At 41.1% G+C, this 21,945-nt stretch overlaps 1 protein-coding gene across 40 annotated transcripts in view; it reads right to left on the reverse strand.

The window, feature by feature from the left end:
- The window catches only part of ERC2 (ELKS/RAB6-interacting/CAST family member 2), a 983,951-nt gene that overhangs the window by 77,858 nt on the left and 884,148 nt on the right, over positions 1 to 21,945 (reverse strand). For 16 of the 40 annotated variants that reach the window (XR_014823359.1, XR_014823361.1, XR_002337956.2 and 13 more), the window contains one exon: positions 18,909 to 19,126. The exons of 12 other annotated variants lie outside the window; for them this stretch is intronic. The gene's annotated coding sequence lies outside the window, so the exon portion shown is untranslated. The remainder of the gene's footprint in view (positions 1 to 18,908; positions 19,127 to 21,945) is intronic. 12 more of the 40 variants (XR_002337959.2, XR_014823349.1, XR_002337957.2 and 9 more) reach the window with 1 other exon arrangement.

Below are 21,945 nucleotides of genomic sequence, written 5' to 3' on the forward strand. Positions count from 1 at the left end.
TTCCTGTCCAAAGAGGGAGGTATCTAAATGAATGGCCTGTCTCAAGCTGAGCAGAGGCCCTGATTTTATCGCGAAGTCAGTGGACAACGAGAACCAGACTTGCCTGCAAATGCCCGGGGAGTTACAAATCCAAATACGGTCTTGTCTTTGCTGTTTCAGAAGCCTGATGTATGTCAGTCCATTTGGTGGGGAGGAGCTTAGGCAGAAACTGGGTTCTTTTAAGCTGGCGGCTGTTACTACCACTGTGGTCCATGAGATTCAGTTATTTGAGTTTCTCTGTGTAACATAAAATTCAAGTGGTACCATCTCTCCAGTCCAGATTCCCCAACTTGTTCTAAGATAAACAGCACCCAAAAATGGTCTCCATAGCTGTTTGTGCTATCAACTGGGCAGCACTTAGCACGGCGGGGTACCAGCCTTAGGACTAAATTTCTAAAAGGGTGTTCCATCTGGGCTCTCGTTTCTCCTGCAGCAGAGCTCAGGGTTTTTGTACCATTAACTGTTCTTGGGCATCAAGTGGCCTGTGAAATGGTTAGGGTTACCACTGACCTGTGGCTCCCTCAGCCAAATGCTCCCTCAATAAGCAATTTGACAAATTGTGACTTAGGGGTCTGTCAAGCCCCAAATAATCCAACTAAGAGTTCAGTTATTAAAATATGGAAAAAAATTCAACATATCCCCCTGCTGTGGTTCTAGGCTTTTAAAAATTAGATGTTTGTCACAGGATGCTGCTGAAAAATAATAAGCAAAATTTCCACTTGAATTCACTCTCTGGGGGGACTTCACCCTGGTAGATAGTAAAACCCCAATTATCGGTGTGTTTAATTGTTCCTAGTTGTACAGGCCAAGGGTAGGACTACTGAGAGGTGTCTGTGGGTTTGAGGTTTTTCTGACCCTGTCCTTCCTTTGCGTCCATGTGAACCACCTTCTTGATTATTAAGAACACAGAGTGACCTAGAAAAGTCCACAGGTTTCATGGAAATAAAAGACCCACAAACAAACACAGCTGGATTCAGCTTTGATGCTGATAAGCAAAGCGAGGCAGAGCAGAACCACAGAATGAAAATCAAAAACCAGACTGAAAACAAGAAAAGAAAACGTTTTTCCTCTCAGCCTGTAAATGTGGGAGGGAGGCTAGAGGGAGCTTTGCAAAGGGCAGTGTTTAAGAGCAAGGCTTCCAGGAAGGGAGGCTGGGAGCCCTGGGCTGTGTCCGGGTCAGAGAGAGGCCCTGGTTGCAGGGCTGTTGTCCAGGGCACTGGAACACCCAAGGGGACCCAGGCCAGAGGAGGAACAGTGGTTATGGGTGGTAGGGAAAGACCAGGATGAAACCAGGTGTGGGGGTGTGGGTTAATATTTCCAGAAGAGAGTAGTCTGGATAGATGGGACTGTACTCCAAAAGAGGGGAAAGTAGATGCCCACAAGCCTTCTTCAGACGGAAGGGGAGGATCCTGGCATTTTAATGTCCCAAAGAAGCCCTGGATAGACATGTGTGGAGTTGTCCTTGGACTGTAAGTCTTTCTTTGTATTTTCAATGCTAATTCCAAACCATTCTAGGCCAGCACAAAGGTAGATTCTGGCCGTGATGCTTAGATGCTATTCATAGATTCCACGTTACTCTGGGGAAAGATTTTATGATTAAAGTGTAGCTTTATATTATAGCATTTGACCATCTCAGCAAAAAATGCGGCTACTGCTAAAAAGCATCTCACTGGGAGATTTCTCCATTCTGTATTTACAAACACAGAAACACAGTCTGGGTTGGTGATCTAGCTGGTGACCTATGTGGTCATAATTAATTTAAAGTGCATTTAAAACAACTGTAGTTTCTAATTTGTCCTTAAAAAAAAAAAAAAAGACTGTATATTTTTAAACCAAATTTTTAAAATCGTTTTTAATCTCTTAATTCTCTAAACTTTTCCACATTCACAACATAACACAAAATTCCTTAACCCCCAGGCTTTGTACTATAGGAAAAAGAGATACAAACTCTTTGAAAGGGGTATTTTTTTATCCTTTTATCATTTCTTCTTTTCTGCAGGAAACAATTTTATTTATTACAAATTTTATTGTTAAATATTTCAAGGGTATGGAATAAAACTGAAAGTATTTTAAACACTTATATACCCACCAGCCAGTGGAATAAATAAATCTTAATATTCTGCCATATTCTCTTCAAATCTAGGAACAAAAAATACAGACATAATTTAAGTCCCCCATCCTTGATTTTCTTGGCCTCCCTTCCTTAAGTCCAAAATAAACACTAATCTGAAGTTGGTATTATTTCTATGCATGTTTGTTATATGTTTAATATTGTTGTGCTCTATGTATACAATCCTTAACAAATGCAGTATAAAACTGCAAGTTTTAAAATTTTAAATAAATTTTTTCATACTACATTTATTACTTCTTTCATTAATATTGCTTCTTTCATTCAATGTGATGTTTTTGCAGTTTACCCATTTTAATGCAGTTGGCTCAAGCGCACTTCAATGCTGTGACCTAACCTATTGCATAAATATATCAGAACTTCTAATGATGAATTATTTGTATGGTATCCAATTTTTTGCCATTACAAAGCTTCGATGATGCTACTTACACATGTCCTCACATATGCAGATTCAAGCATTTCCCTAGGGTATATACCTAGAGGTCAAATTGCTATGTTAAGTTATTACTGACTAACTTGAACTCTACAGGATGTTGCTAGTTGTACTCCAAAGTGGTTATAAAATCCACACCAGTAGAGTCAGGGCAATCCACTTTTCCTGTGCTGTAGAGTATTATTTACCTTGTCTGCTGGGCTGGTGATAATACTATTCAGTGTTTTCTATGTGCCAGACCTTGGACTATACTATTCACACATATTATCTCATTAATTATCCCATGTAATCCTAACAGTGACCTTGGTTAAACGGGTTTTATCAATCCCATTTCACAGACAGAAATCAGAGGCCTGGAGAAGGGAAGCCACTTACACATGGTCAAGCTAACAGTGAGTGGCGGGTTGATAATAGCAACCAGCTGTGTCTGGCTCCAGAGCTTTTAATAAGTATCACTGCCTTCAAAACTGCAAAAACATCCTTTTTCACTGACCAGACCCATGATTTGAAGCCACAGAGACAGTAAAGTTACCCAAGTGACTGAAAAACTGGTACACATCCCTAGGCTGAACCCAATGCTCCTGAATCCCTACACCCAATTTGAGGCTGGTGCAAATGTCAAAGTTTTTTCCTTAATGGTTTTCTCCAAGGGACCACATAAGGCTCCAAGCTGGGTGGCATCAAGGGCAAACATCCCTGCTTCCCCAAGCCTGGTTGTAATGGTATTCACAAACGCCAGCCCCTCCTTCCAGGAAAAGTCCTCCAGCCGGGGTCTCCCCACCATCAATCAGGGCGCCATGGAGCGCATCAGTCACGCAAACCATTTGGAGCATTTTTCCAAGAGAGGGAACAACATCATAAAGTCTCAGCAATTGAATCAGAACAAATGGATCTTAAAGACAACTTTCAACTTAGGCCCCAGTAAGCTGATGGAATGTTAAAAAGACACATGAACCTCAGAAGTGAAAGCAGAGAGGGAGAGGGAAATCCCCTAGGTCTGATGAATCAATTCCAGAAAAACTCTTTCACCCGGTCCCCATCCATCAGCACCAGAGTCAGAAGATGGGAAATGTTGGCTCTCACTCTTAGCACCTCTGCATTAACGTTACCCACACTCTGAGTGTGGTCAAAGAAAACTGATTCTGGGACAAAGACCAGGAAATCCTGACTTGGGAAGAGTTTACATCAAAAAAAATTGTTCCTCCTTCCCAAGTGAGATCTAGAGATGCTGAGCTCTTGATGAGATCGCTATGGGGCAGGAACTGTGCTCTAATGCTTTGGTTTTAGTTCACAGAAAGGCACTGTTGGATCTTGAGGGTCCCCTGGGTAGTTTCAAGTTCATCCTGGCTGTAGCAGCACTGTCCACTGGTCTCACAGCTCTTTCCAGAATGGTGGATAGGATGACTGAGCCCAGTGCTTGTGCCATAACCATGGTTTGGTACTGTGGAGGACTCTGGGGAAAACCAGATCCCAGTACAGAGGAAGGGCAGGGCAAGAGTTAAGCCCAGGCTTTGGGGTCAGCTGGACCTGAGTCTGAAAATTCACTTACTAGCTGTGTGACCTGAGCAAGCAACTTAACCTCTCTGAGAATCGGTTTCCTTAGCGTTAGTGGGGGAAGTAATATCACCAATCTCAGCAGGCTATTGGATTGATTTTTAAAATGATGGGTTTAGAGTACATAATACAGTGCCTGACACATGGTTAATTTTGCTGCTCTCAATTATGGTGGTTCTGCATGAATTAGAAAAAAGACTTCCTCCTTCAAGACACTGGATGGCCACAGGCAGAAATAATCCTGCAAATCTATAAGGAATGTGCAATGAATGGTGCCCCCTGGAGTTGGGCAGTGGAAAACATTCACAACCATAAGCACTGTTAATGGTAAGTGCTCAATAAAGAGTAATATTTTATTAGTAAGAATAAAAATTACCTTACCATCTCCCAAGAGATCTATGAGGAGTCTTTCGGATGGCACTGAATTCTTAAAGGAAGCCATATATGAGTTCCCAGGACTCCAAAAAGCATACAGAACTCATGTTTGGAGGATTTGGGAGGGGTAGTGTGGGGAGGCCAATGGAAGGCTGTCAGCCAACAGTCCCAGCAGGAGACAGGCAAGCAGAGGATTCAGAATTCTCAGGTCAAGCCCAAGAGGCAAGCCTCATCAGTCAGGGGCAAGTTGAAGGTCTGACAACCAGGAGGTCATCCGGAGCTCAGCCTACCTCCCAGGACTGCACTGAGGAGCATATGGGGGCAATAATACATGTGAAAGAAAATGCCTGTGAACAGCACAACATGCTGAAGGATTACTATCTTTTGCTCACTCATCTCCAGTCCATGAAATCCTTGTCCTCTCAACAGCTTTGGGAGGTCTTGCATTTTCAAAGTACCTTCAAAAAATTCACTCTATTGGGTTTGCTTGTTTGTTACTAATTATAAAAATAAGACAATAATTTTTAAGACAATTTCACTGAAAAAAAATGGATCAATTCATGGGTTGATACTAGTGGGCAATTCTTAGGATGAAAATGGCCAATGAAAAAATGAATATAAGCTAAATCTAAGAAAAATAAAAATTAAAACTCATCAGATTGGGATAAAAATTGATGATGGCAAAACTATTAAGATTACGGGAAAACTGGCACTCTGACATTCTACTGGTGGATGCTTAAGGTGCATTCTTAAGCATTTGGAAGCCTTTATTAAAATTTAAAGAGAGCACATTCTCTAACTCAGAAGTCATAGTTCTAGGAATTGATTCCACAGAAATAAAAGCACCAGAGTATATAACTAAATACAACAATGTGTTTGCTGCAGGCTTCTTGACATTACCAAAAAAAAAAAAAAAAAAAAAAAAAAAAAAAAAAAAAAAAAAAAAAACAACAACAACAAAAAACAAACTAAAAATAGACTATTGCCCATCAAAAGGGTATAACTGAATAAATATATTTTCTCTATGGTATGAAACAATATGCTTCATTAGGCTTAGGAGGTAAGTCTATATATACAGACCTGAATAAATGACCATAATATGGTATAAAGTGACACCAAAATGCAAATTTCAGGCCACAATTCTGAAAAAATGACACATATATGAATGCATATGTGCTGACAGGGATATGTGTTCTAAACTCTGAGGAAAAAAATGGGAAGGCGAACACCAATCTGTCAACCATGGTAGTATCTGGAGATGTGATCAAACTGCCAAAAGGAGAGGATGTAAAACACTGACTTCCTGCTTTATATCTCTGTATAACTTTAAGGGATGGAATTGTGATTGTTTTTCACTTGTGATTTTAGCATTTTTATTTCAAACAAGATTTTTAAAAGCACATGCTCTATATTATTGAGCAGTCAGGAAATAATGAGAAGTAATAGTTTTTCTTTTCTTTTTTTTTTTTTTTGCTGCACCCATGGCATGAAGAAGTTCCCAGACCAGGGATCAAACCCGCACCACAGCAGCAACCCAAGCCATAGCAGTGACAATGTCAGGTCCTTAACCCATTGAGCCATGAGGGAACTCTTTTTTGTTTTTGTCTCTTCTCTCACTTAGGACTGCATTATGCCGTGTATGACCTAACAGTTCCATTTCAGGGACCCAGCACTGTGAGAGGCAGGGGAGGTCTCTAGTGCAGAAAATCTAGTGGAGAGTCCTCAGATCTAAGGGCTGGAATAGAACCTCAAAGCTGGTTCACATGAATCAAAATTGAGTTTGCACCCTTTGTTTTCCAGATGCAGACACTGGGCCTGGAACGCGTTGTTACTCATGCAGGCCAGAAGCTATTTACAAAGAGAAGGAGACCTCAAAACATAAGCATGTGTGGTTCTGATGGAAGAAGCAGCTGACTGAGGCCGAAACCAAACATCCACAATGAGGATAAACAAGCACAAGTCTTGAGTGGGCCCTGGGGGGTGTCTCCTGCTAGGTTCACTGCCCATCATTGCCTTCCTTCTCTTTGCTAGACCCTCCACAAGCACCTCATCTCCATTATCCTCATCCTTACCACGCCCTCTGAGGTAGAGTGGATGTATCCTATTTACTAATGAGAAAACTGAGGCTCAGAAAAAATAACCCGGTTGCATGTGGTCACACAGTATATCTAGGGCTGAGGCAGTCTAGTGCTGACAGAGTTTCTGAAGAAAAGATGGCTTCCCTCTCTCGAGGCTTTTTGGGAAGAAATATTTGTGGAAAAGAGTAGTGTTTGAAAAGATGCCAGCCAAAAGCGGGCTTTGTGAGGGCCGGCTCTTCAATCATGCCAGGCTGTCTGCCAAGGAATGGCTGGTGAGGCCTCCTTGGGCTGTTCCAACATGTGGGCAAGGCAGGAAGTTGGGATTCTAAGTGACCCAGCAAAATGGGAAGGGTGGCCAGGCCAGACGCAGGCTTCCTGGGGCTTATGGGTAGCTTGATGATGATTCCTGCTTACTCAAAGGCTGCCATCAGAGCTGGAGAACAAAAACCACTCCTGCTGACTCAGTAGCATGTCCCTAAGCCCAGGAACAAGCTTTCTCATTCCATTTTTCTGTTAAAAGGCACCTGATCAGTAAGCTTTTGTTTTGAAAATAAACACCCTCTTGGATTCCACACTCTCTAGGCCAATCCTTTTAGCATTTATTGATGCTCCTATCTCTCCCCTCTGCCCTCTCCTTCTGAAGAGATATTTTTCTTTTATTCTTTTGGGATTTCACTGACAATCCATTTCTCCATGCTGGTGGAGTCATGGGGGGAAAGGTAGAGCAAGATCATTTGCAGGAGGAGGTGGGAGAGAAGATAGAAAAAGTAAGAAGGGGGTTCTGTTTCCTTATTTGGAACCCATTTTCGTCTCTCCTTTGCCTCTCTGGGACCTCAGTTTCTTGTGTATTATTATATATATATAATAACAGCAGGAATGAAAAATGACTAAATCACCTAGATTAGATCACTGAAGAGACAGGAACTAATTTATCAATAAGACAAACCCATAAGATGTAGACATCTAGGTAGTTAAATCTGAGTAGTTTTAGAAAGCCCCCACCTAGCTCTGCTGAAAATATTTCCTTTTACCTGCCCACCAGTGGTAGCTGACATTCTACTATTAGAAAGTCATTCTTTAGGCTGATATTACGCTTGTTAAAATGTACATCAGAATAACGGTCCCTCATATTTGCACAGGATGATGTGTTTGAAGATCTTTCATATTCTGGCATTAACCTATTCAAATAAATTCTATGAAAACCTATTGTATGCTAGGTACTTGATAACATGCTGGTACTGCAATGGCAAGCAAGAAAGACATGACACTGTGTGCTATACGCAGACACAACAACAGGTTAACCAACTAGACCTGGGACCACACTCTACATCCTTGACTCCTAACCCTGTGCTCCTTCCATTTGACTACCTGCCTCACTACACCACACCTTAGCAATCTTCCTTACTTTGGTGCAAATCAGTCCAGTGCTTCATTTCCATGTGATAACCATCTAAAAGCAGGGCTGAGCATGGGGAGATAGAAAAGGAGGGTCCCACTGTATGGGGAATGGGAGGGCCATCTGTGGGATTCCGCAGTGCTTATGGTGCACAGAATACCCTAAAGATAGAAATCAGGGTGAGAAGAGTATGGGAAGAAGAAACACACACTTTCTCCCCTTCCCAAGGTTCCAGGCAAGTCTTTTAATTTTAATTATCACTAGCTTATTTCTTCTCCCATTTCAGATAATGGTTCTTGTCAAATTCTCTCCTTATGATTCCAAACATCTCTCACTTTCATCAGAGATTTCACCTTGTTTTAAGAGAAAGTCAAGGTCATTCAACATGAGACTCATAGATTATACTTTTCCTCACCTGGTGATACTCCTTGTCTGCTCTCTGGGGATGTGGCAGGTGCTTTTAAAGCTAATGAACTCTCCCTTGTACCTCTCCCTTTTTCTCTAGGACAAAATATCTGAGTCCTCCTGCTTTTGTATCTTCATACTCAGCTTTCTCTGGCTCCCTCCTCTTGGTCTACAAATAGGAATGATTCCCTCCTATCTAAAAAGAGTCTTTCCACACTAGAGCCTCCTCTCTCTCTCTCTCTCCAATGGCCTCCACTTCCTCCCAGACATCCTTCAACTCTTCTTTCCCCATCCCACTGACTTAATGTCAGATGCCAACATTAAACTTTCAGTGCCAAAAGTAATGATCTTGCTTGGCCTTCCTTATTCCCATCATTTATCTTCTAATAAACACTGACCTTCCTCCTTTACCTGGAATTGTCCCCCTTTCTTGTTTCTATGATACTACACTCAGATTCTCCCAATCTTACTGCTGGCCCTTTTATGTTCCTGCATTGTCTTCCCTGAGTTCCACACTCATGTATCCAAATGACCACAGGAAGAAAAGTTGTGCCATATTAGATTCCAGATATAAGTGATATCATATGGTTTCTCTTTCTCTTTCTGACTTTCTTCACTCATTTTTAGACTCTCTAGTTCCATCCATGTTGCTGCAAATGGCATTATTTTGCTCTTTTTTATGGCTGATTAGCAATGAGATCCTGCTGTGTAGCACTGGGAACTATGTCTAGTCACTTATGATGGAGCATGATAATGTCAGAAAAAAAATGTATACATGTATATGCAACCAGATCACCATGTTGTACAGCAGAAAAAAAAATTGTATTGCGGAAATAACAATTTAAAATAATTTTTTTTAATAAAAAAAGTTGGCCAAGAGATGACTGAGAAGTGCTCAAAGAGAAAGAAGAACTCCAAAACATCCAATGTCTAGAGAAGCCAAGAAATAAGCAAGTTTTAGGAAGGAGATGGATGTCAACAAAATCAAATGACTCAGAGTAACACTTCTTAGCTTTTGCTAAGACAAATCCAGGCCTGAAAACACAATTGCATGAATGAACTAGGCTTTTGTGGTTTGTTGTCTATAATAGAATTTTATTAGGAAAAAACCTCCTAGTGACTCAAAGTGCCCAACTAGAAACTGGAGGACTCTAGGTCATGGAGTAGTAGATAATTCTGCCTTTTCTCAGGCTCTTTTTTTGATTATATGATAGCCTTTCTTAGGCTTTAAACAAGTCCTAACATGCTGGTTATCGCCACCACCAATGTCATCATCTTCATCTCCATTAATACCATTAATATTAATGTCTTCACCATCAGCACCACCACAATCACCTATTCAACATTTACTACCACTCTCTCGACCCAACCACCTTCATCATCATCATCATCATCATCAAATTTCATTGAAAAAAATCGCCTAGTATGTATCAGGTTTTGTGTTGATCACTTCATGTATATTATCTCGCCTTATGTTCATATTAACTCTGAAAAGTCAGTTTACTGTTTTAATGCTATAGATGATAAAACCAAAGCTCAGAGAGGTTCACTAACTCACCTATGATTACACAGTTAATATGTCCTAAAAGCAGAATTCAAATACTGATCTGACTGAGAGACTTTGCTTCCCTTGGCAGGCTGCCTCTCTTGAGATGTGAAAATAGACAAACCTGCCAATGACTAACTTTTCAACAAGCTAGTACAGAAGAGGAAGTTCTTGAAAAAAAATAAGCAAGACATCTCACCATAAATTACAAATATGTTGATTCTGAAAAGTTAACATTCCCAGTCCTAGTCATATTAAGACAAGCTTGTCTTTCAGCACACATATTTCCCAGCTTGTTAAACTAGGGTGACTCTACATTTGCTCATGAAGAGTTTGGCATCTTCTGCTAAAAATCTAATTCAATGATCAGAAGATAAAAGTCCTCTCTTTTTTTATTTGCTTAGAAGGACCCAGCAGTTTAAAATGTTTTCTCTACTAATATACATGAAAGAGTTTATTAATCCAAAATCAAGATATCTGTTTAAATGTAGACCAAAAGAGTGAGGTCAAAAAGACATAGATATGACTTGCTTATCTTTAACAGGATACACTGAAACTAAATAGTGGTTTAATAGCATCTTTCCAACATTTTGTCTCCTAATGGACTTTGCAGGATTATTTTACATTAAAATTTTTCCTGTCCAATACTAAAGTTCTTCAAAGACTTTTTCCCCATTCCTTAACCTTTTGGGAGATGGCAACAGGGAAGGGAGGGGAAGGTGAAAAAGCCCTCTTGCAAATCCTTTTCCAAAAATCTTTGGCTGAACAAAGTCTTTCCCATTTAAGAGCAGGTGACAGTAAGATCTTTCCCAAAGGCAGCACATTAAGACTCTCTGCAGAAGTAAACAAATCCGTTATGATGAAAGCCGGACATTCCTCAGGACCAGGATCTAATGAAAATGTCACTGTTTTATGCAGTTTAAAAACTGACAATTCAACAGTTTTACAGGAGCTATTTAACATTTATCATCACTTACAAGAGCTCAAATGCAGACAAGGAGAAGGGCAACAGAAGAAACCAAGCGACTTCTTGCTTAGAAGCTGCTATGTTACCTATAATCCATGACTTTTTTGCAGTTTATCAATTACCAGACCCTTAGGCAACAGGGCCCAGGTCTTGGCAAAGGCAGGTTGGAAGTCTGCACTCCAAGATATAACCATCACAGTGACCGTGCTCTGTACTTATATGTACACCTCACTCTATTGAAGACCCAATCACCAGGGAGTTGGGATACTAGAGAAAGCTGTTAAACCAGCTGAAGGTGATACATTAAAGCCCTCTGAGTGTTTGCCAAATTTTGCTTTAGATACTATCCAAACTACTCTGAGAAGCAGAATATGTAACTTCCAAATCAGTAGGGGGAAATAAAAATAAAGAAAGAAAGCACAGTCAATTCAAACAAAGCAGTAAAGAAGAAAAAAAATGCCCACGGAACATGCAAAATAAGAAGATAAAGTTAAGTCCAAATAGATTAGTTACAATAAATATCATTAGCTTAAATTTACCCCTCAAAAGACACACAGATAGAGGTTTCTGTCGTGGCTCAGTGGTTAACGAATCCGACTAGGAACCATGAGGTTGCAGGTTCGATCCCTGGCCTTGCTCAGTGGCTTAGGAATCTGGTGTTGCTGTGAGCTGTGGTGTAGGTTGCAGATGCGGCTCGGATCCCGCGTTGCTGTGGCTATTGCGTAGGCCGGTGGCTACAGCTCTGATTCGACCCCTAGCCTGGGAACCTCCATATGCCACGGGAGTGGCCCAAGAAATGGCAAAAGGACAAAAAAAAAAAAAAAAAAAAGACACACAGATAACCAATTTAAAAAAATAACAAAAATCTGGCTTTATGTTGCTTATAAAATGGATCAGTAATGCACAAAAGCTGAACATAAAAGGATGTAAAAAGCAAACACATACATTAACTAAAAGAATGCTGTAATTACAATATTATCAGACAAAAAAATTGATGGGTGAGAGCATCAGTAGAGATAAAGGGAGATATTAGTTAATGACAAAAATAACCTACCAGGAGCTATAACATTAGATAGCAAAATGCATTATAGTTAAGATGATAGGCTAGAAATATATAAAACAGAAATTGAGAGAATTATTAAGAGAAATGAGGAAATACACAATCATTGTGAGTATATGAATGCTTATCTCTAAGCAACTGAGAAGTTAAACAGGGGAATATTAATAGAGCTCTAGAAGACTTTACCTAATTCATAAGCTTCATCTAAAAAACAAAGAACCTGCACTCAAAAAGAGAATACACATGCTCATCAAGTACACATGAAATGTGTATGAAAAATTAAACATGTCCTGGACCTTTAAAAAAATTCAACAAATCCAAGGAAGTGATACCAAATGCTTGACACATGAACTTCTCTCTTAAAAGAATAGTGAAATTTTAGAACCTTATACATCAAGACTATTCCACCCAGTTCTTTGACTAGAAAGTTGTTCTCATTTTCTAAGCATTTTCTTGGTATCTTCTGCTCACAAAGGCCTTCTCTGATCACCTTAGGTAAAATAGGTCCTTCCAACCCCAGTCACTTTTATATTGCTCTTCTCTATTTTCTTCATGCATTTAACTGGTTTCTGAAATCACCTTATTTGTTTGTTTACTGGATTATTGTCTCTCTCCATGTCTCCTACCCTCAACTAAAATGGAATGCACTTGTAGTCTCTTGCTCCTAGAATGGAGCTCAGTCATAGTAGGCACTCCATGAACATCTGCTGATGTCAGCCTGACTTAGCAGCCTGCAGTGCTCTAGCCCCTCACAGAGGTACAGAGCTGCCCCCTAAAACAGATCCCATTACATCAGGTTATTTGTGTGACAGTTTCAGTAAGAGACAGTGAGCTTGTCACCATATCTGCATATGGAATAGATGCCCAATAAATGGATGTTGAATAAACTCTGATCATTCTGTGTGCCAGAAGTCTGAAACCTTAAGAAGTCATGCCACCTGCTTAAAGCATCTGATTTCTTACTGTGAGCATCACTCTGATCCCCTCCAAATGACCCCGAATCACATCCTATCATGTGTGGAGGCTGCAAATGAGGACAGAGGAGACAACCTGGAAATACCTTCTTCACCAAACTCTGGTGTTTCTGTTTCTGTTATTGTTATAGACACCGGCCTTTGCCAAGTCTATTAAAATTGATTCAAATGAGTCTACCTATAAAAGGACTGCATTTTCCAATTAAAGAAAAAAGGAAGGGATAAAAATAAAATAATCTAAAGGATAAGGCTTAAAATAATAGCTTGTTGATTTAAAAATGAGCAATGTGGTCCTATTATTAGCCCAATGGTTAAAGTTGGAGGAATCACTGTGTGACCTTGGACAAGTCGCCTAAGCAGGCCTAAGCCTCAGTTTCCCTATTTATGAAATGGTCATAATATTAGCGCTTACTTCATAGGTTGCTATGTAGACAAATCCATCAAAGCACTGAATATAGGATGTGTCCAGTGAACTTGATAAATGTCACTAAGATTTCAGACCCCGGCATAGTCAACTTGATCACTTTGGTATTAGTTATCTGCAAGTTTTGCTCAAGAAATTAGTTTCTGATAATCTGCCTTCCAGAGCTCTTCTGGAGATGAAACAATGTTATAGAATGAGTCTAGAGGTTTCTTTGACTCTGATTAAACTCATTCCCTGTTGTTAGAGCTGAGCTAGAAAGATCGTGGCCAATGCTAGACCTATTTGTTGAATGTTCTTTCTACTGAAGATTTCAGGAAGATGAGGCTGGTAGAGGGGCAGCCAAGATGACAGCTTTGATTAGCAAAGGGGTATATTGTCTGGTACATTGTTCTCTGACCTAACCCTCCTCCTGACTCAAAAGGAACTATTCTAGAATGGAAAGTTTCCACCATAAACATCTGCTTGCCAGATCTATCCCTACACTGCAGTCACTGGAGATAGTGTCAGGCACTAAGGATTTTCCCTTGAATTGGAAGCTGATTGAAGAATGGCACAACCAAACTTTAAATTTATCATGGTGGACAGGATAGTCCCAATTTTGATAGGGACTCCTTTTAATGATCAACAAAGTATTCATACTCCTCCACCAAGTGATCTCCTTTATCTTATCTTTTGATTCAGGAAAACACCTGATGATGAAAGGCTGTTTGGAATTCAGTAATGTTTTTAAATGAAATTTAGAAATAAATGCCAAGTTCCAAGTGACTGTCTTTTTTTTTTTTTAATTTACTCAATGAATTTTATTACCTTGATAGTTGTACCATGATCATCACAACCCAATTTTATAGCATTTCCTTCCCAAACCCCCAGTGCATTCCCCCAGCACCCAACTTGTCTCCTTTGGAAACCATAAGTTTTTCAAAGTCTGTGAGTCAAGTGACTATTTTTATTAAAAAATTGTTACTACTTTTTTTTTTTTTTTAATTTTCCCACTGTACAGCAAGGTTACTACTTTTTAAAGCTACCCAGACCTCCCTGAAGTTTAACCACTCCTTGTCATTTTGTGCTCACCCAGGCGCTGCACAGACAACAAGTGAGCTGTCCTTCGGCACTCTAAAATCAGAACTCGTGCCACAAGTTCTCTCCTATGGCCAAGCTCTGCCTCCCTGAGGAGAAGCAGACACCTTCAGAGGCTGGGACCCTGGACTATTACTGCTAAATGACAGGAGGAGGAACAGCTGGGGCTCTCGCAAAACTCAAGCGGGACAAAATCACAAAGGGATTCAGAAGTCAGAGTTAGCTTTGCATTTCCTCTACAATAGCCAGCATCACCCATAAACACACCATGTGCCAGGCACTGTGTTTCGGCTGCACAATGACACAGGAAGTCCTCAAAACTGCTTTTGGATGGGTGGATGAAATGAATGAAGCAGATAGCAATTTTATTTCATACTCCTAAAATCAAGCCTCAGCAATGCACGGCCATTTGGATTTGTACAATCTCTTCTTTCATTTGTCAGCAATTTCTGAATGCCAGATCTAAGCAAAGTTAGCTTATTAGGCAGCAGACAAAACCAGAAAGAGAATCTGCCCTCCAACTGTGTCCTGCTTAGAATGGATGGGACAGTTAATAATGACTCTGGGTCAAGAAGGCAGTGGGTGTGGATAGTTCCCTACTCCTAGGAGCTGTTGGCCATAACCAGTAAGATTCTCTGAAGATGCTTAAAATGCCTCCCTAAAAGCCACTCAAGAAGCTTGGAGGGTATGGTAAATGTTCCCTCCAGGAAGCTTTGTTCTTAAGGAACAAAGGGGCTGCTCCCAAAAGGAAGAATCTCAGAATAGAGGCTCTGAGAGAGTTGGAGAAGCCAACAAAAGGAAGAGAAATAAATGCCGAGGTGCTGGCCTCATACCTGGGCACAGTGGTCTTGGGACTGTTGGTGGACACTGGGAAATCTCAGTCTCTGAGGCAAGATGTTCTCCCCTGGGGTTCACTCTGCAGTGAGTCTTTGGGTGTTTTCACCCATATGGTTGCTCAGAAGATTCTCTGCTGTGGCAGCCTCTAGGCAGAGTCCCAGCTCCCCAGGGACACTCCTCCTCACTCCCAACCTCACAACACAACTGAATGAACAACCGATCATCCTTCGATTCTCAGCTTCAACTGTGTATCCAAAAAGAAGCGAGGGCCTCCTTCTCTGTTCTCATAGCCTCATCCCACACACTGCCTTTCAAAGTGTGAAGATGCACCTTTATTCATATAGATATTTGCTGGGCTATGGCTCCATGAGGACAGGGTCAGGGCATTCATGGTGCATCCCCAGTCACCTACAGCAGACTAGCTTTGCCTTTCAATAGGAAGGGCTTCCTGGCCAGGGAACTTACACAGTGAGGAAGCTTGCCTGTTTCCTGGAAGAACCTTAAACTTTAGAAGTCAAGATGAAGATGAAAGGCCACCAGGACCAGGCATACCTCCACCACCCACTCTTTTTGCTGGCCCCTCCAACCAACCTTTTCCTCTTCTTCCAAAGATCTAAAATGACAAGCTCCCTTAAAAGCAAGTAATGCCCCAAACCAGAGATGCTACACTTATAAAATAAATTAGCGTGTTACCGTGAAAGCTGTAGAGAGTGAAAACAAAATCAAGACAAAAACAAACAAAACAAAACAAAACAAAACAAAAAAACAATTGGCCCTGTTCTTGGCTGTAGTAGTCCTAAATCTTTAAGAATTCCTTTGCCTCGGAGTTCCCGTCGTGGCACAGTGGTTAACGAATCCGACTAGGAACCATGAGGTTGCGGGTTCGGTCCCTGCCCTTGCTCAGTGGGTTAAGGATCCGGCATTGCCGTGAGCTGTGGTGTAGGTTGCAGACACGGTTCGGAGGTTCGGATCCTGCATTGCTGTGGCTCTGGCGTAGGCCAGTGGCTACAGCTCTGATTCGACCCCTAGCCTGGGAACCTCCATATGCCGCGGGAGAGGCCCAAAGAAATAGCAAAAAGACAAAAAAAAAAAAAAAAAAAAAAAAGAATTCCTTTGCCTCAAATTTAAGTTTTGAGATTTTTTTTTTTTGACAAATCATATTTAAAATATATGTTTCTGCTTTCTTGTTATGGAGAGAGTCTTGAGAGACCATTTTTTTCACATTCAATAAAAATTTAAACAGCTGCTTTGTTCCCAAATCACATGGTACATTTAATATCCCACAGATCAAAATTGGCATTCACAGATAATTTTTTACAAAGATAAAACCTAACAAACATGATCACACTCTTTCCTAAAACTACGCTAAGACAGCAAGATGCACACATTGGTTCCACCAATGTTCTGGTGCCACACAGATGATTTCATATTTAGCATCTGGTATCTTCACGTTTATTCAGCTCCCATGTGTGGTATGTGGCTGAGCACTGTGCCTGCCCAGCCAACTCGCAGAAAGAGAAATTGATACAAATACTTGACACTACGGTTACACTAAACTACACTGAATATTTCCTTAATGATGCAGAATCCTTTCAGACCCTACTCCACTATAAGATGGGGCCACAAGTAGTATTATCACTTTAGCATACTATTGAGTCAATGTATCTAAGTATCAGCATATTAATATATTAACCAGCGGGGACATTGGTTTAGAAATATTGTGCCAAATAACACTTTGGTAACCAAGCCTGTTTTTTAACCTTTGTAATTCTCTCTTCCTCCCTCTTCCTCTACATTCCTGCTGACAGCACAGGACCAGGGCAAGTTTGAGGACCAGAAAGAAGACCAGTGAGAGAGCACTCGGGGAGGGTGGGAGTAGCACCAGATGAGCTGGGCAGGTAGACAGGAGAGGGAGCATGTCAGACCTTCAAGGCCTTAGCCAAGGATTTCTATTTATTTTGGGTACAAAGAGAACTGCCTGGAGGGACTTAGGAAGTGAGTGTATGATGTAATTTACATTTTATAAAGATCATTCTGCCTGTCTGATGAATTTATGCTTTGTGCCGATGACTTGATCATGAGCTCCTGGATGAAAGGTCTAGACGTAAACTCCTATTAATACCCACATCTCATGCACTTACATAAGTTTTAAACCAAAAGTTCTCAAACTTTTGCGTGCAGAAGAATCACCAGGAAGCTCATTCAAATGCACTGTGCTGGACCCCACCTGCAGAGTTTCTAACTCAGTAGGTCTGGGTGGGGCCTAAGGCTGTACATTTCTAACAAGTTCCTTGGTCTGGGAAGCAGGTTGCTGGTCCAGGCAGGGCAATTAGATGCCAATATTTAAATCTGTTTACTGAATATATCAGTCAAAGAAGGGACATAAAAATATTTTTCAAACAAAACAAATAGAAACAACCAGTGGTTTGAGTTTGACCCAAACCGACAATCATTTATTCTAATTTTTCTTTTTCTTTTATTAAATTATTCCCTTCACCATATTATAAGGTGATAACAAGAGGACTAACCCCTATATCCATAATTACTCTGAAAGGAAATAGATCATTGTGATTAGACAAGATGAGACACTTCAGAGACCGCATCGCCAAGTTTAATTATAAATCAAATGTCATTCAAAGATTTTTTTTTTTGCAAAAGTATGTGATTTATTTGTGTAGGCAGTAATTATCTGCTCAGTCTATAAAGGATATGAAGTGGTGAGGCATCTGTTGGTGCTATTCCAAAACTGAAAATTAAACTAAACTTTCCTTGGATTCAGGAATAAAGCTAACCCTGGCCCAAAGCACATACACAGCATTTGGTGAAAACAGCGACTATAAGAAGAGGTTGAGGAAGAATATGCTTCAGACCTAGGACTGTTGGCACAAACCACTAAGCAAGAAGCACCCAGGGTGTGAGGGTTTACTCTGCCCCTCTACATGTGAGGCTGCGGTTTCCATGTGCATACATCCATCCACTCAGAAGTTCCTATCATGGCCCAACCAACAACATGCAGTCCACACTTAGGGATGGTCTGGGGTATTGGGGGTGGGTAGAGGTTCACTAGGAAGCCTTTTTGCCTGAGGCCTACAAGGTCATAGAGTCATATTCTGCTTAGGGAAAAGGCTGGCTAGACATAGCCCAGGATTGTGTAGAACTAGACTTACACACCAAGGGGTAGCCCTAAATGAAATCTTGTCTGTTCAGTAGTTATTCGGAATCTCATGGTCTAAGAGAATGACCAAGGAGGGAGGGATTCAAAACATCAAAATTCAGAGTTTCAAAATAAGAAAGGCTGTTGAAAGTCACAGACCTTGAAAAGCAAATGATAAATATAATAATCATGAAATAGGAACCAATGAATGAACTCTACTCTGTCCACACAGCAAGACACAAAAAACTCAAGGCCAATGGACCACAGACATCATGTTAATGATGAACCTGGATTCTTGTTTTATTCTAATGGGAATCACGGAACAGTCTGGCTATGAATTAAACATGAAAACAGCAACCTCTATACTCTAGCAAAACACAAAGCACATGTGAGCCCCCAAATCTGAGATCATTATTCAGAGTATCTGAAACCCAGCTCCCATGGCATTTGCAGTTACCCACCTCCAAAAGGGTAAGAGTAAACATTGGACCTGCTCTGGTGTTAAACTGCCACCGGATCCTCCCTGCTGTCTCCCTCCTCCTCTTCTTCTTTACAGACAGGTAAAGTTGGATCTCTTGAAGGAACTGGGGGCTCCCACTCTAGGCAAAGGTTGGACAGGTGATCAATGTACAGCATGAGATTTGACTGTGCCTCCGTGCCTCCGACAGAGCTGGATCATCTGGGGCAATGAAAATTATAAGCAACAAAAAAGTGGTATTAACAGCAAGGGTAGGAAGCCCCGGCAGCACACACCATGTTTCCCTAGAAACCATTCCTTTCCACATTCAGTCATTACCAAAACACTCACCAAGCATTGTGCCGGGCTCTGGGGATATAGTAGTGACAAACATAAATGCAAGTCCTGCCCTCATGGAGTTTATGAGCGATTCTGGACAGTGAAACAAGCAATTACAGGATAGTGGGTAAAGGAACCTAGAGAGTGCCATGGAGCACAAAGCAAAAGCAGCCAACCCAGACTAGAGGTGGATGGTCTGGAAAGGCTTCCTAGAAGAAGTAACATTTAACACTGAGCCTAGAGGACCCATGGAGTTAGCCAGACAAGATTGGGATATGTCAGTGCATGCCAAATTCTGAGATGAGAAAGCATGGCTGGTCTGAGGGGCTGAATGCCTTTTGTTTTCAGCCATTCTGAAGCCCATAATCCTATACCCAACCAGGGCACCAGATCTGGAGTCTGCATCTGTCATCGCAAGGTGCTCCTCCAGTCCCCACAATCCAGCTGTGCTTCGACCTCCTCCAGGAGAATCTCAGGAAAGGAAAGAGCTTAGAAAACAGTTTATTCTATAAGAAGATAGGAAAAAAAAATAAAACAATAATGTGGAGTTGAACTGATAAAGAATAGATTAAATTGCAGCAACCTGTTCTTTGCACATCAGCATTACAGGGAAGTGAGATGCCATGTACATTCAGGACTGCCCAAACAATGAGACTCCCGACCCCAGTCACAACTTGGCATCCCCAAGATGCGAGTGCCAAGCTTTCTTCACTTAGGATCTCTTACTTTGCCCTTCCCTTTCCTCCAAGTCCCCGAAAATCACAGAGGGAGCACTTTGCTTTGCTGCTCTTATCCTTGGTGTTCCGGATGTCTAAAAGGCTACCACAGATGTGATACCTCCCATTTGCCTTATCTAGCTAAGGAAAACCAGATAATTTAGGAAGCCAATCTTGCAGGGACCTCCACGCAGGAAAACAAAACAACAAACAAACAAACCCTGTGAAAGTCCCAATAGCCTCCGTGTTGCCCAGCGTTCTAGCTGCCTTTGCATTATGAAAGAGACCGTTGTAGGGGACGGTTTAAAAACATGGCAATAAGCATGTGGTCATTTTACCAAAACGCACAGTCCAAAGTAGCTTTCCTTTATATTTTCATATTATCATATAATCCAAGGCCTGCAAACAACATCCTTGATTGAAGACAGAAAGAAACAAAACCCTTACTTCTGAAAAGCAGAGCAGGCAGCTAGCTATTTTAGAGACAAAGAAAGGATGTCTTTTTAACCTATGACAACACAAATTTGTTTAGGTTTTCCTCCACTAAGTAAGTAAGCAATTAGGTTTTGTCCAATAAAAATATCCCAGTGAATGTGCAAACACCAGAGGCAATCATATAATTACCCTGCCCAATCAGATTGAATTGCTGACAGTTGAGTTCCCACTGCTCATTAACTTCAGATCACAATGAGGTCTTTACGGAAGCCCTTTCCCGTCTCTTTACAAAGGTTCCTATGATGCCATGAGCAGCCTCAGCACTACCTCATTCAAAATAATCTCCCAAAATGGCCAGGGCCAAGGCCAGCCTACCAGCCTACTCTGATTTCCCTCTGAGAAAACAGAAAGAGAAATTCAAAGAAACACTGGCTTATACACCCAAACTTCATTTGGGGATCTCACTTCTAAATATAATAGTAACCTTTCACCCCACACTTTAAGTGCCATAATTATATAATTAAAACCAATTATGTTATTTGACAGACTTTTTCAGGATCCACGGCAAGTCAATTACCTCAATCATTGACCTCAGAAGATTTCCCACACTGACCCACAACAATGAAGGTTGGGATAAATTTAGACACTGGCTTCTGAAAGCTGGCATAGACCTGCTGGATGGGTTGTAGCTGGTCTAGATTCTTCTAGATTCTTCTAGTTTCTAGAAGCCGAACTAAATTCACCCACATCTAATACCACCCACCCCCGCTTGTTTGCATAATCCTTCCAGAATCCCAAGATGCTTGCTTGATTTTTCATAATCACACTAATAGTATTATTACCTTTATGTTTCAGAGGAGAAAAAGGAGGCCGGGAGAATTAAGATGTTATCTCAAGTAATGAAGCTCGTTAATGGTCCAGCCAGAACCTGTGGCTTCCACTACATAACCCAAAGCCTGTTAATAGCAAGTAGTGTGTGTACATGCATACACACAAATGTGTTTATTCTCTTGGGCATGAATTCCTCCTATTTTGATTACGTTACCTCAATTTCCCTTTGAGGTAACACATTCACCCCACTTTCAGCTCATGTGAATGACACAAGGCTCCACTCCAGCTCAGGGGGTATGCTGTAACCTAGGCCTCAGCCAATCAGCTCCTAGAATTCCCCTGGCCACAGCATTGGTTCAGTAGTGACCACATGAACCACTTAAAGCCAACAAGACACAATGATATTCTTGGGAAAGAGTCTCACACTACCTAACTGGGCTTCCATGAGGAGGTACAATCTTGCAGTTAAGGAGTAATCTTGCTACCATTGAGGAACTGAGGGACAATGGAGCCAAGAGATGTAGGGAGATAAACTGGTTCCAGGAAACTCCTGAATCCCTTTGTGTTGATAGTAGGGACATTTAGAACATAAAGTAATTCAATAGCACAATGGAGAACATATGAAAAGCACCTCTACCTACAGCTTGGATAGGCTTGATTACAAGGATGAAACTAATTGACCATGGCTCTGAGTAGCGGCCCTGCCGCCTGCTCACAACA

This window comes from Sus scrofa, chromosome 13 (genome assembly GCF_054392235.1).
Source record: "Sus scrofa isolate SSC_HxYL_T2T_F1_AM1 chromosome 13, Sscrofa_HxYL_maternal_Yorkshire_Landrace_v2.0, whole genome shotgun sequence".
Classification (NCBI taxonomy): domain Eukaryota; kingdom Metazoa; phylum Chordata; class Mammalia; order Artiodactyla; family Suidae; genus Sus; species Sus scrofa.